The sequence below is a fragment of the Equus caballus genome, chromosome 1 (assembly GCF_041296265.1).
Source record: "Equus caballus isolate H_3958 breed thoroughbred chromosome 1, TB-T2T, whole genome shotgun sequence".
NCBI lineage: Eukaryota > Metazoa > Chordata > Mammalia > Perissodactyla > Equidae > Equus > Equus caballus.
This window is the reverse complement of record NC_091684.1, coordinates 179,240,645-179,255,841: the sequence shown is the minus strand read 5'-3', so window position 1 is coordinate 179,255,841 and position 15,197 is coordinate 179,240,645. Positions and strand designations below refer to the sequence as shown.

The window sequence follows — 15,197 nt, the reverse complement described above, 5'->3', positions numbered from 1 at the left end:
AACCAGCATCCACAATTCCCTCTTCTGTTGTTTCTTACTGGTAGGGCCTTGAACAAGGCATACTTCATACTGCAAATGATGGAATATTCTGCAAGGGGTACGCAGACTAAGAATGCGACAAAAGTTTCCTAAGGGGCCTCTCTGTCTTGTGTTTAACTGAAGTAGATCCTAACCAGAATGAACCTGTATTCTGTTCTATTCCTGTATTCCTTCAAGGTTCCTCATTCATAAAAGTCACTAACTAGATATTTTTAAATGATCAAATGTCTTTTAAATTATTTTATCTTTGTACAAGTTTTCCAAAAGAAAATTGTACACGGTTGAGTCTGAATAAATAAGATCCCAGAAGAAGAAGTGAAAATAACTACATAGTTAATAGCACTGAATAAGAATCAGGATAGGTGCTTTGTAGATATGACCAGTGATAAACTATTTAAACTAAGCCTTGTTTTTTTAATCTGTAAAACAGAGAGAATGATATTTACCTTTCCAAACTCCAAACTTGTAAAGAATAGAAAACCTATAATAACACTTCACAGGAATTATAGCTACATAAAGTTTTGGAAATGGTGCTTATTTAGAAGGCTCAACCTTGAAAATAAAATCTTGAAAAGATTTATGAAATTTATTGAGTCTAAATTCCAAATAGAAAGTGCACCTCTTGCATATACTAAAACAGCTTTTTGGAATAAGGAAGTACATCTAATTAAATAGATGTAAAGTTTTTTTTTATTTCTCCATGCTTATTGTTTTAAAGGTTCATCATCATCTGAGAATTCAGAGAAGTCTGAACTAGACTTCTTTTCTAAGCTAGAGATCCAAGTGGCCCTGACCTCAGACATGTACTAAAGAATAAAACAGTTTGGAATTCTCTGAAGAACTGTTCATTCTATAAGACTTCTGGGTCCTTCTGATCAATTTAGATCATCCTCATTGAATAAATATTTTATAAACAACGGAAACATTCTGATTTAACCCTGTTTTCTACAGATAGACAATATGTTTATGTTGCTTGTTCTACACGAAGATTACAGAGAGAATAAACAGCTTGAAAATGTGCCTGCCCAATTATTTTAAATAGCTTCACTTGGATTTGAGAGACATAGAGTAAAGCCAAACAAGAGCGAACAGGAGAATGAGAGAGAGAGAGAGACTGTATGACACAAGATGGGTTTTATAACTGTGAGCAGTATATTGGGTAAAGATTTATGAAGTATCATAGACAAGCATAAGAATATTTGTGTTGAAAAGTACAATATTCTATTGCTATTTGGCAAATATTCATTCAGTTCCCAGCATGGAAGCAGGAGGAAGAAGATGTAAAAATGTCTCATTTGTAATAATTCCAGCATTGAAGAAAATATGGATTTGAGGAATGATGGCTAAGAAACTACTATTCTGTCAAGTACAGCAGGTAACTATACTCAATTCAAAAAGTATTTTATTAATGATTTTGGAGACCCTGCCACACACACACACACACACACACTTTTGTTCATTTAAATGTTTCCAATTATCATTCCCTTAAAAATAATATATTTTAGGCATAAATAATGTATATGTCACCTGTGTGGCACTAAGAAAAATGGAGTCCTTGACTAAAACACCTTTCACATTTCTCCAAGAGACTGTCCAGATTTTCTGCAGTATAGCCTGTGAACTCACTGCTGCCTAACTGAACTAACATATCTAGAGTGCTTTAAAAACAGCTCCAAATTCACTGCACTCCTTACCCAGCCCCCTCCCTGATTTTCAGCTCCCCAAATACACATAAACATATCTTCTAATAAGATTCAGAATAAAAATTCCTGTTTATCCCATAGTTCCCCAAGGTGTATAAGCAAGCTAAGTGACTCTAAAAATGATCAGGGATTAGACATACATGTGAATCTCGGGAATAGTAAAGTTTTTCAAAATCATTATTAGTGTAAAACAGTGTATTTTACCTCCGTTTGCCTCTACATGCATTCTCTTATTCATCATCAGTTTTATCCATCAATACCCCAAAGCTTCAGATTAAGAGAACAAAGGGAGAGACTTAAAAAATAATCCTCAGTTATGCCACACGTATGATCACTTCTGGAAATGAAAGGGTGGAGATGATTCTCAGCACACAGGATATTTTTGGTTTTAAGCTCCATGGCCTGATTTCTACTTGACTATCATATTCATTTTTATTTGTGAAGCCTTCATTTACAGGTATATAGTAGAAGAACTTGTGCTCAATTTTATACCATCATATATAGTTGCCATATTTTTTTTGCTTGTTCTTGACAGTGCGTCCTCTCTTTTGGAATTAAATTTGATGAGAATCTATATCCCCATCATTTCTCTAACAAGAAACATTTTAAACAGACACTGGTTACTGGTGAAACTGTAAGCACTGACCTCTGAATGTCCTAAAGGAAAAAGCTCTCATCCATTGCCAGAAAAGGTCTCTCAGGGATATTCCTCTTTGTATTGGCTGGATTTCTGAGCCTGAGAAGAATCTCTGTGCACCACGGAGAATGTTATCCCTCCTGGTATAATCATCCTATCAAACAGTCATTTATCCTGAACAATACTGTGCTGCTGCCTACATTTGGTCTCATAGTGAGAATGAAGTTATTTCTCATGAAATCCCATAATACATACCTTTACAACTCATTTTTTATTGTAAATAAGGTGCTAGGCAGTAATAAAACATGATAAAATGTAAAATGCATTAACGTTTTTGTTAAATGTCAAGATGGTGTTGTAACTTAAGCTATATTTTTCAGAAAAGCTTTCTTTTATTTAAATAGATAGGGCTCAAAGTTATTTTATTCAGTAATTTTACTTTCATGGGTATGTGAAATAATCAACAAAGAAAGGAGTAAGGAAACGGGAAGTTTAGCATCGGGTATGCTGCCTACAGTGACCATATAGCACCAGAAGGACAGCTGAAGAGAAAGAGTCATTTCCCTACAAGGTAAGTCCCCAGTTGAGTGAGGGATCAAACCTGATATTTGAACACATTTGAAAAACTCATCCACAAGAGGAAAATCAAGTGTAAATAAAAAGGGACTTTTATTATTTGAATATCAACACAGATTTGCATAACTTTCAGTAACTTTATTTCAGAATTTTTGTTTGTAATATGCAAAGGGTCAAGCAACTCCCCTCCTCATATGGCAAAATGATTGAGCTCTTTCACTAACTTATGTAGAAAAAGTAGTCTGAGGTATTTGAAAGATGCTTTTATCCTTTGATTAGATTTGGATAAAACTGCAAAAGAGGTAAAACTTTTAAAATTGTTGTTTAGTTTTTCTTTAATAATCATAAACTTAACTCTGCAATCTGGCTAGACTTGGAGGGGGATAAGGAAAATATAGACCAAGGACTGCAGCAAAAGCACAAAGATGATAGGATGTGGAGAGCAGATACAGGGGTGTTCTCCTGAGCCTCAAAAGAGTCTGGTGGTTGAGAGAAAAAACAGGTCAAATTTACTACAGTTGCTCACAGTGGGCAATGATGATCTTCTTGCTGGTCTTGCCATTCCTGGATCCAAAGTGCTCTAAACTTTCTACAGCATGTATGCACTCTTTCACCTTCTCAAAGACCACATTTGCCATTCAACCACTCAGTCTTGGCAACACAGATGATAAAATGGAAACTTTTTGTGTTGGGTCCAACGTTTGCCACGGACAAGATGCCAGGACATGTATGCTTCAGGATGAAGTTCTCATCATCAAAATTTTTCCCATAGATGGACCTGCTGCCGAGTGCCATTATGGCATGGGAAGTCACCAGCCTGGCACATAGACCCTAGAATAATTCTGTGAAAGCAGAAAGCCTTATAATCAAATCCTTTCTCCCCAGTGTTCAGAACACAAAAGTTTTCCGCTGTCTTTGGAATTTTGTCTTCAAACAGCTCAAAGGAAACACTGTCCAAAGGCTCATTGTTGACGATAAAGTGGAAGAACATGGCGGGGCTGACCAAGGCTGGGTATCCCTCCCGGTGTGTTTCTGGCAGCGGCAGCAGCATTGGCAAAACCCAGAATAGGTAAATCTGTAACTGAATTCTTCATTCAACTTTTCCTCCCAACGTGTTCTATCACATCCTCCAGAACAGCACCCCTCGTGTATCCTTTGGCCTTAATATTCTCTTCCCCTCTTATCATAAAAAGGAAAGCTGATAAACACAGTCTGATCAGATTTCAATACCTCAATATTTTAATCCGCAAGATATTTACTCATTTACTTATCATGGATGCTGTGGAAGAAACCAACAGGTTCTGCTGTGTTCTCCATTTCTTTTTACGCATACATTCTCCAGCCTCTGCTGCAGGCATGGGTAGGCATATGACTGATTAGAAATGGTAGTAGAAGTGTGGCATATCAACTTCTGGCCATAGACCATAAAACCATTTGGTTTCCTTTGTGCTTTTTTTCCTCTGACAGGATAGGGTAGAAATGCTTGAGTTGACCATTAAGATCACACATCAAGGAGGCAAAGATTCCAACAGGCTGCATCGTGAATGACTATTTAGAGAAGGACCCTTTCTGCTGATCAGAAACATGTGTCTTTGAGCAGTTACACAGCAAATCATAAATCCTATTCTGTTTGGTTCATTATCCACTTTCTGGTCTATATGTTTCAGTAAGAAGATTCTCATTTAATCTAATACAAATGCCAACAGAGATTGTTTACATATAGTGGAATTTCAGACATCCACACTCATAGGTTATAGTCAGAAAAAATTTTGCTTAACAATTTATCTTAGATATCTTTCCATATTGGTATGAAAAAACATATTTCATTGTTTTAAAAGCTGCATAATATTTCATTTTGTCATATTTTATTTCTCTAGTTCCCCACTGACAGGACATATTTCATTCTGTTATATATTTAAATGTATTCAATGCTTACTGATAGTCTTTTTATACCATAATTTCATCATCCCTCATTTATTTTATTTAATTATTACATCAGTTGGCCAAATTGTGACATTTTCCTTTTTTTCAGGAATGTTTGGATGCTATCATCTCCCAGTGCTTTATATGTTTGAGATTTTCTGTCTTTTTTATACTTGAATGACAATTTGACTGGGCCAAAAAAAACCTGAATCCTTGGTTCATGCTCATTTTCCCTTAAGATTTGTAAGACACTGTTCTTCAGTCATCTTATGTTGAATGTAGGAGTGTAGAGTATTGAGACAGTCCAGATTTTTCCCATTTTTTTGTAACTTGTTTTTGCTTGAATACTGATAGGACGTTTTCTTTACCTTGGTGACAACTAAAGCAGAGATTACTCCAAATTTCCATAAGATACATTTTTTTACTCTATTAGTTCAATACTATACAAGAGTATCAGTTAATATTTACAGCACTCTAGCAATTCCTCTTGGACAAATATGCCATGTGATTTGGAGATTCAGGTTTTTTTCTAATGACCATATTACTCTTTTATAGTGTTAGTAATTTTCAGGTGCATCAATTGCGCTTACAATTTAACAGCTTTGCCTAACTTCTTTATATATCACCATCTCCTGGGTCTTATTTATTTATACATTTTATTTTTTATCTACTGCAAATTATATGAATTTTCAAACTTGACATTGACTTCCTTAACTCAGTTTCAAGGTGTATTCTTCCTAATGCTTATCACTTCTACTTTGTTTCTCCTAGTTTATGTCTTTATTTACACTTTAGGTATCTTTCACTGAAAGTAAAAACTTATTTATTACTTCTTATTATATTCTTTCTTCTTGGTTATCAAATATTTTTCATTGCCTTTATATTCTTAAGTCATATTCTCTATTTTATGATAGGGAGTAGGATTTATCTGATTCTTTTATTATATAAAAATTTCATATATAATATTTTTATCATTTACTTACCTTTTATTTGTTCTATCTGTCTTGTCTACTAACCTGTCAATGGATGCATTTTATGCTGTGCTGGCTTTATTATTAATAATATTTAGACATGCAAAGTCTATCAAGAGCAACAACTTGCCAAAGAATAACGATCAATGAAACTGGGGAATAAACTGGAGGCAATTAGAAATAGAGAACAAAATTCTAAAATATGGAACTGCAGGACAGATTTAACTAAAGAATGTCCCAAATAGACAGTTCATCTGTGTTTTCTTCATTGCTATGAGTTAGCGATCTAACAAAGAAGATTAAAAAAAATATATGTTTGGGGAAATAACAGAGGGAAAAACATTTGACTAAGAATTTGGGACATGCAAAAATTTTCCAAGTTGAAAGCAAAATCAAGAAGAGCATTTAAAAGAAAGACCAGAAACAAAGTAACTAGAGAACTTTTTGTGTCCCAGAAACATTTCTGAAGATAACAAGGTAGAAAAGAAGGCAGAATATGTGAAGCATGGGAATAAGCTAAGAGAGACGATGTAGGGCCTCTTGGACTAAGCTAAAGAACTTGATGTTATTTATTATGGCACAGGTAAGTGTATAAGTTTAAGCCTGGTTGATATTCATCATTGGTTGTCATACTGTGGCAGTTGTATGCTGCTGTGATGCTGAAAGCTATGTCTCTGGTATTTCAAACACTAGCATGGTCACCCATGGTGAATAAATTTCAGTGGAACTTCCGGATTAAGACAGACTAGGAAGAAGGACACGGCCACCCACTTCTGAAAAAAGTGGCCATGAAAACCCTATGAATATCAGCAGAGCATTGTCAGACATAGCACCAGAAGGTGAAAAGATGGCCCAAAAAGACTGGGCAGGGTTCTACTCTGCTGTACACAGGGTCACTAAGAGTCAGAATGGACTCAATGGCACTAACAATAACTGGTTGGCATACACATCTCTAGTTTTTGTGGTTTTATTAAAGAAGAAATACGGCAATACAGTACATGGTAAGCCAGTTTGAATACAGATTATTCATAGTTAGACCCAATAATTCTCTTGGAATAGTCCAAGTAAAGGCTAATCAGTGATGATTTAAACAGTGGCAGTGTGGTAGAAAGGAAAATCTATATTCAAGAGCGAGTTCATTAATAGATTTGATAAAATGACTATAGAAATGTCAAGGAAGTTGACTTATGATAAGAGAGAAAAAGAGAGAAGAGAATAAATAGTAATCGAATTTGTTGACAAGAGAATTTACATATATTATACAATACCTCGGGAAGGTAAGTCATGAATTCAATAAAATAGTTTGAGTTAAAATAATTCTAAACGGGAATTCTATTTGAAACTATTTGTATGAACTTTCAGTAACTACATTCTGAAATGTAGTATAGTTTAGAGTAAGAGATATCAATTTGAGGATGCCCAGCTTAGAAATGATAAATGAAATGATGAGTTAATAACATGACATTAAATATTTGTCAAGTAAAAGTTTAAGTAAGAAGGTAAAGTAATCAAATTGAAAATGGCTAGGAAGGCCATCATTTAATGTTTGGTAGGGGCAGATGACCTACAAAGGCAAAAACTGTCAAGAATATAGTAGAAGAATCAGGTGCTACCAGAAGAAATGAACTGTGGAAGCCAAGGAAGAACATATTGTAAAATTCAGGATACTGACAATGCTATCAAATATTTCAGAGAGATAAAATATGGTAAACTTTTTGATAAGGCCTTATCAATAATCATAAGTAGCCAATAATCACAAGTTGATATTGAACATAGTTTTTAAAAGATTGAGTAAAATAGTCTGAGTAATGGCCAGACACTGATGTCTTAAGAAACATGTGCCATTACAAAATTTGAGAAAGTTGAGAAAATAAATACAAAACATTATTTCAAGATAAGTGGTAAAGGAAAGAAGAATTTTCTAAGGAAATGGATTATGATAGTCTTTTTCTTGGTTGGTTGGTTGTTTTCACTACAAAAGAATGCTTATACACAAGAATTGGGACAAAGACTGAGAGAGAACAAAGGATCAAAGAGAGAAAGAAGGAAGGAGAGCAACAGAGGGAAAGGAGAGAGAGAAGGAATAATAAAGATAGTTAGGGGTGTAAGATTCCTCACAAAGATTTGTAGAAGACAGAAGGACAGAAAAGAGACACGAGCTCTGAAAAATGAGAGACATTACAGCCTCTATGACAAAATGGAAAAGTGGAATAGATGTCAATAGGAGGTAAAGAAGATGGAATTTTTTCCCGACATTATTTTTAATATCTGAAATATGAGGTATGAATATTGCCTTTACAAGAGGGAAGCAGCGTTTCTTTAGACTTAAATGGTGTCTATGGATTTTACAAAGAGTCTTTGGCACTACAAAGAGCTTTACGAATGTGTTTAGATCCCAGATATGTCTGGAAAGTATGGATTTGTAGCTCCAGTCTTCAAGATTGTGCACTTTTCTCTAACAATTTTAAAACAATAAAGGTGAAAACAGATGATTTGTTTCATTCAATGCTTCAGAGGTTAACTATAAAGATGACGTTAAGACAGTTGACAGCGTTAGGGAAAAAGCGCTGTTGTTGGTATTAAGTCTGGAATCCAGGTTTGCAAGTTCTTACGCTGAAAGCTAGTATTCCATTTGAAAATCACAGTATATAAATTCTTGCATAAATCCACTTTTCTATATTGAATCATCCTAGTCTCTTTGTCTATGCCTCTCATTTTGTTCTATACAATTCGCTCTGTAATCAGTGGTTGGGTTTGAATTTCTTTACTTGCCCTACAGAGTTATTGGTAGTGGCACACTTCAATATAACTACGCTGTTACATTCATATTCTTTAACCCCCCCCCAATAATTTCTGTACCCAAAGCTAGTAACTCAGTAGCACTTACACTTGTATTGCAACCCGTCTTCCATTTGGATGTGCATGTTCCGAAGCCAGTTTTTGAAGGTTTAATCAATAGAATCATATACCTTTCAGAAATGAATTTGGATACTACAGTCAAATTTCCACTATAATATTAAGATGTGCCTTGTCTGTTCATTAATGTATTATAAGAATTAATTAGTAATAAGTTTTCAATTCCCTCGCCTTGGCTTTATGCAGTTTATAGTGATTTCACAGCTTCCAGATAATTAAATCTGCTACTATTCTTTGATCTTTAATCAACATTTCACATTCTTCTGTTTATTCCTAATGATACCCTGCAGCTTTTAAATTTACTCTATTCCCACTTTATTTTCAAGGCCTAAAAGTAAATCTTAATTTTCTTGGTGTAATAACAGGAACAAAACACCTGTGCTTCAATTTCAATAGCAAAAAAATTAAAACAATGATAATACTTAGATAAATACATAAAAATAATTGAAAATACAAAACAAGTAAAAACAAAATACCTTCTACTAAGTCCTTAGAATCTCATTCACTGCTCTTACTGAGGTTTTCTAAACTTTAACATATATGTACTATAATTCGAAATTTACAAATAGTAAAAGCTTAAGATCTTAAGACAATAAATATATCAATGTGCCCTTAGTATCCAAAATATGTCAAAAAAGCTGTGAAGGCCAAAACATATTAGATAATTTTAGGCACATTTTTACCTCAAAACAGAAGACTTATAAAGCACACATAATTTTCCTATATCCCAAGAGTTAGTGCTATATTTCAGTATTGATTTTCAGTAGGAAAAAAGATCACAGTAAAACATTTAGTTTTCTGCTACAGATAATTGATAACTGATACTGACAAAAACCAAACATTTTCTAAAGGAACACAAAAAAATATTTACATGAATTGAAGGTTTTTTAAAAAGTGGACAGGGGCCAGCCCCATGGCATAGTGGTTAAGCTCAGCATGCTCTACTTCAGTGGCCTGGGTTTGCAGGTTTGGATCCCAAGCACCTACCTACACTACTTATCAGCCATGCTGTGGTGGCAACCCACATATAAAGTGGAGGAAGATTGGCACAGATGTTAGCTCAGGGTTAAGCTTCCTCAGCAAAAAAAGGAAAAAAAAAAGTGGATGATATGACTCCATAGGTAGAAAATGCAATGTCTAAGAGTTATAAATATAAAATATATTTCATGTTTAGATATGAGAAGATTCTACTTGCAAAATGTTTTGCTAAATGGTAACAAAATGTTTTGCTAAATGGTAATTAAAAAATGAGTTGTAGAGTTGACAACTAATTTTTAACATTATATTAATGCATTCACTAACTTTCAGGATGATAAAATACAGTATAAAAACACCTTAAATACAAAATCCACTATTTGGAGATAATGCTAAAATACAAAGACTTGGATTAAAAAAGAGTGGAGCTGAACTCAAATAATAGACTCATCATGAGATTTTCTAAAACTCACTTAGTTTTTTATGAAACAAGAAATTTATTTACAAAATGCGTAGAACTACAAATCAAATATCAAAATAGGGAAATGATGGTAATGACTTAACAAAATTTATAATTTCCCAGACTTACCATAGTATTTTACGTAAATTGCACTTGACTTCACTCATTTATTTTTTAGACACAGTATTTCTCTTCATACTTCTTTCTGTATCTAGGCTTAAAAAGAAAATGTAAAATTTTAATCTCAAAATGTGAATGAGAGACTTTCTTTGCTAAAATGGAACAACGTGCAGAAGTCTAATGCTCCCAGTGAAACAATCAGATTGATATTTGAATATACATAGATATATAACTAGATATAAAGCTATAATAAAAGCCTTAGAGATCTGCTGAGACAGCAAAGATTTAAAGTGCTAAGATCTCAGAAAAAAGAAAATCAAACAGAAGTAAGTCAATTTTGCCTCCAGGGCAGTGGCCTGTTTTTGGCAAATCTAAGCAGAAGGCTAGTGCTGAGGAAAAGACGAACCAGAACAGTGTTTTTGCAGACTTTCACTTATAGGACTTGGATTGCAAAAATTAGAGTTCTGGGCTACAGAAGCATTTGGTACATATGGGGCCAAGATCCCAAAGAAAAGAGGGGCGCAGAAACATGAGTCTTTTATTTTGGTGCTTTTCCATAAGGCATTTTCCAAATTCTAATTATACAAAGACCAACTAAAGGGGTAAGAAACCAAAAGTTAAATATAAATAAAATTTAAATGATGGGATTTTCAGCAGTTTCACTATTCTGAACTAACAAAAATAGGAGTTCTGAAAGCAAGCCTTGAAAATACAACAGGGTCAGCTGGAAACCCTTGAAGGCTATACTGTTTAGGCAAAACCGACATTGATCAAATCATAGAAAGAGTGCAAGTGAGGCTTGGACTATAAAATCAACTAATGACCCACAGATGACCCAAATATTCATCATATTAAACATGGACATTAAAAGTAACAAATAATAAGGAATAAGTTCACTATCTATAATGAAGATCTTGACTCCATTTTTTGATGTTTGCTCATAGCTTTTAAATCTCACTCTTCCTTCCTTTTGTGCCTCGCATCTGGACAAGCTAATACGACATTAAATGTGGGTGGCCCAAACAATAACGAGGATTCAGGATTTCAAAATTCTCAAATAAACAGACCCATATGTTTTCATGCCAAATTTCATAGTCTCTGTTATTCCCAATAAGGGACACCAATCTTGGAATAGGAGATCTACTTGGTTTGAGAATTCATCCTGTCTGGAGTTCTGCTTCCCTATGTAATTAAGCCTTAGGTCTCAACCTCAGCTCTTTCTGCATCCAATTGCAAGAGATGACAGTCTCCAAGCTGCCAGAGTCCCTCTGGCTTTCAAACTTACCCTAATTAGTGACTAATGAAACTCAGACTTTCATTGTCTTTCTTCAATGCCTTGAGATCACCTAGCGATTTCATGGTATTTTCTCAGTAAAGTTCATTTCATAGTACTTTAAATTAGTCCGTCCTCCATACTTCTCTAATACCAGGCATTGGATAGCTAGTGCATTCTCTCCTCTCTCATTCATCACTGATGAGAGTTTTGACAATTATACCATTAGTGTATGCCAAGAGTTATCAGTATTCCAACTGCTTTCAATAACATTTCATTGTCAGCCTGCTGGAAGGTAATCTGGCTTCAAAAACTCATTTTAGAGACTCCTTCCTAGAAACACTCCCATTACCCAATTGTGTTAGGTCTATTCTCTGGAACAGTCTCTGAGGTGGAGATTTGCAGGACAGAAGTTCTTGGAGGATGATCTAAGAAACAATATTTGAAGAGACTGAGGGAAGCTAAATTGAGTACAGGAAGATGTTCAATTACACTGTGTTGCAACAGAAGTCTCTGATGATTCCATTGGGAACTCTGGAGCTGAGATTGCCCTTTAGATTGGTCTCAAATTGAGGCAAGGGAGTTTGGTTATTATACCTCACACAGTATGCGATATAGATTGCCTTCATAGAGAATATGTAATCTTGGGTGATGGAGCTTCTTTTCTCCAAGGGGAATTCTCTGAGAGGAACATATATGTGACCTGTCAGCAGCCAATATTCCTGGCAGCCATAAGTGCCTTAGTCTAGAAGGGAGATTTTGATAGCACAATCTAGGATCTATTATCCTATAGTCTGCATAATTCCAACTTTATATAAGTTTACAAGAGATAAAACTATACCAATAGTAATCAAGATAGAAGTTAACTTTAGGAAGCTAATGATTGGAATAGGACATGAAAGGGGTTTCTGTAACGTTGGTAATGTTTTATTAATGATATGAGGAATTATTACATGGGTAAGGTCAATTTAGGAAAATTATTCAAGCTATAAAATTATAAATTGTGCATTTTTGTACACATGTTATATTTCAATTAAAAGTTTAGTTTAAAAGCAACATGACATTCAGACACATAACTGAAAGGATTATTTTATAATTTAAACTTTGGTTTTACTTTCATACAAGTTTGTATTTTAGAATAATTTTATTCCACTCTTTATCAGTAATTTAATATTCAATTCTCCATAGTGATATGGATAATTATCATCATCGGAATATTTCTTAAACATCCAGTTTCACAGATCATTTGCATAAAAGTTTAACTGATTTATAAAATGTCTTATCCCACATTATTAAAATAAGAAAAACAAGTATCAGAATAACTACAAAAATGCCAATGACAACTGCTTTCAGAAATATACACTTTGGTAGTTAAAAGTTATTTAGCTCAGCCCCTTTGCCTGAACAAGATTTAGGAGATGGAGCTGACTAAATTAAAGGAAAGACAATATAATGGCTTGGTAATTGCCATATAAATACCCCATCATTACAGTGTGAATATGTGATTACTTCTCTCCTTTAAGGAAGACTCCAGTTTACATGGTATTTACTTAGGGACTATTAAATGTAATTATAGGGTACACTTCAGGAGAATGGAAACAAAGTGAAATTTAGTTTTGCATATCTATATACTCTAGGAGTTAACAGTTATTTTCCAAAAGTCATTTTGTTTGGATATGAGTGTATTGCTTGTCCCTGTCCTTAACCAAGTGATAAAGTTATACAGTTGCCCCAGAAGAAATTTTTCACATGACATAACTTGCTTAATATGTTGCATATCTTATTTTGAAATTATAATAATATTATAGTTCAAAAATAAAATTATTAACCCTGGGTACTCAAGAAATTTGTCAATGATAATGTCACAAGATGATCTTTGTTATACAGTTTTTTAAAAAATGTTCTTTATAATGTTTACTTGATGATGCATAGACAGTAAGACTGTAGCAGATATTCTGTCTGCATGAAATGTGTTTCTACTGCCTGCTGGGGAAACCAGACTATATTTCCCAGCATCACTTACAGTTAGATGTCACTATATGACCAAGTTTTGGCCATAGGATTGTCTTTGAAGTTGAAGTACACCACTTCCAGACCTGGCCCATAAACACTCCTCTAAGTAATTTCCATGCCCTCTCTTACCCTAACTGCCAGCCAGAGGCCGATAAGCCATCAAAGCTTCTGAGGCCCTAAGGATAGCAAAGAGAAAACATGAAAAGAGTCTAAGCAGCGAGGTGACCAAGTCCAAGGCTGTGCAAAGACTGGAAATATCCACATTGTACTTTATGTGAGAGAGAAATAAACATATTGTGTTAAACCACTGAAATTCAGATGTGTGTTTGTCATAATACTCACTCATTTACCCTAAACAATTAAAAAAAATTAACTGAAATTGATGTGCTGCCATTAAAAACTAAACTGTGTGGCATTTGTTTAACAGTCAGCGAATGGACAAGAAAACAGATATCACAGGCTCGAAACCTAGAAATTTCTGTTGAGCTGTGACAAAACTTCCATCAGCCATAACTTGGAAGGCAAGTCATATACATAACGATACTACTGCTCTAGAGAAAGTGATTGGGAAAAGGCAGAGTAAAAACGTGTGTTGGTTACCACACTGGCTGCCTTTAGCAAAGTGTTTCTAGAAAGACATGTTACAAAGTTTAAAAAGAACTGGAGAATGTCCAGAGATGAAAAGCATTTAAGGATTGGAAAGACAACTGTTCTAGAGTCTCCTCTAGAAAGTGCTAAGTATGAAAACAACAGCAACAACAACAGTTTAGTGAAAATCAGGTAAATAAACAGTTGAGAGAAACAGAAAGTGAGAGAAATAGGGAAATCAATACTAAAGTGTATTTAAGAACTTTGGGTGTGCTTATTGGCCCATGGAATAGACTGGACTCCTATCAGAAGCTTAGTAAGGTTTTTTGGGAATTATATAGCCAAAAGAAACTAAGAATCTCATCCAAAAATGCCTGTGGCTTTTCAAGTCTTAAAAAAAAATCCCTGAAGGAAGTAAACTGCAAGTTCATGTAAACCGCAATCAGGACATACTCTCCTTTGCTCACATAAGATATGATCACAGAGGATGACAAATAAGAATGGCCCTAAAACCCTGGAGCCAAGGCCCTGGGAGAAGAATGAATAGAGAGAACATGGATGTTTCTCCCAGAGGTCAAAATCAGAGTCTAATCAAGGAGTTTTCCTCACCAACAACCACCCTAAAAATGAGTATTCAAAAAACAAGCTTAGCAGGATAGTGAACACTGAAATGCATCTGCAATGCTGTATCTTTCAATTTCCCTATTTTATTACGTTATTCTGGACCTGCTTCACCATCATGTATTTGATGTATTAGGGGTAAATAACCTGCCTTTTCTGGTCCCTTGATTGCTGGGCCAGAGGAACACGGCTGGACCTGCTGAAGAGGCCAGTGTATCACCAGAAAAGCTTTAAGGTGGATGGAATAACTACATAGGATATTGGATTGTCTCCTAGGTGTGTCCCCAGTGTGGGGAGTAGGAGTAGGAGGAAAGTAAAACAGATACTTCCTGATTAAAAGTCAGACAAGCTATGTAGATACTGCTTTTCTTCCTACCTTCCT

The 15,197-nt window shown here is 34.7% G+C and overlaps 1 long non-coding RNA gene and 1 pseudogene across 1 annotated transcript in view; both read right to left on the bottom strand.

The window, feature by feature from the left end:
- Nucleotides 1–15,197, bottom strand: part of LOC111769038 (uncharacterized) — a 161,438-nt gene that overhangs the window by 68,388 nt on the left and 77,853 nt on the right. The window contains exon 2 of the long non-coding RNA XR_011440911.1: nucleotides 10,330–10,416. This is a non-coding gene — a long non-coding RNA (uncharacterized lncRNA). The remainder of the gene's footprint in view (nucleotides 1–10,329; nucleotides 10,417–15,197) is intronic.
- On the bottom strand, nucleotides 3,241–3,781 carry LOC138917861 (peptidyl-prolyl cis-trans isomerase A pseudogene; annotated as a pseudogene).